This window comes from Myotis lucifugus, unplaced genomic scaffold (assembly GCF_000147115.1).
Source record: "Myotis lucifugus unplaced genomic scaffold, Myoluc2.0 scaffold_629, whole genome shotgun sequence".
NCBI classification, from domain to species: domain Eukaryota; kingdom Metazoa; phylum Chordata; class Mammalia; order Chiroptera; family Vespertilionidae; genus Myotis; species Myotis lucifugus.
In genome coordinates this window covers 338,577-338,991 of record NW_005871677.1, presented here as the reverse complement: position 1 = coordinate 338,991, position 415 = coordinate 338,577, and positions in this window count along the sequence as shown.

Genomic DNA, 415 nt, shown 5'->3' with positions numbered 1-415 from the left:
TCCCCACATCTCCCGTGGCCTCTCGCCTGAGCCTCACGGCGACCCTGGAGGACGGAGCGACCCCCACGCCCCGCAGCCCCGCAGCCCCGCCGGGCGCGCTCCGTCCCGGCCCAGCTGTGCTGCAGCTTCCGACTTCGCCGGGCGGGCGCCCCGATAGGGATCTGCGACATCAGCTATCCCTGTGAATAATAGAGGCCCTAAGCTTGAAAGAGAGAGGACCTGGATGGTCGCGCATAGCAGTTGCCTCTTTTCAACATCGTTCCGCAAACTCTTTGCTGATCTGTGAGCGGAGCCGAGCTTAGGCGATCGTACCTTCTTTTTCTAATGAGATCATACAACAGCGACGCATATGATGAATACACATACAACATTATGAAGACTATATCGCTAAATTTGTCTCGAACGTTAATCGTGA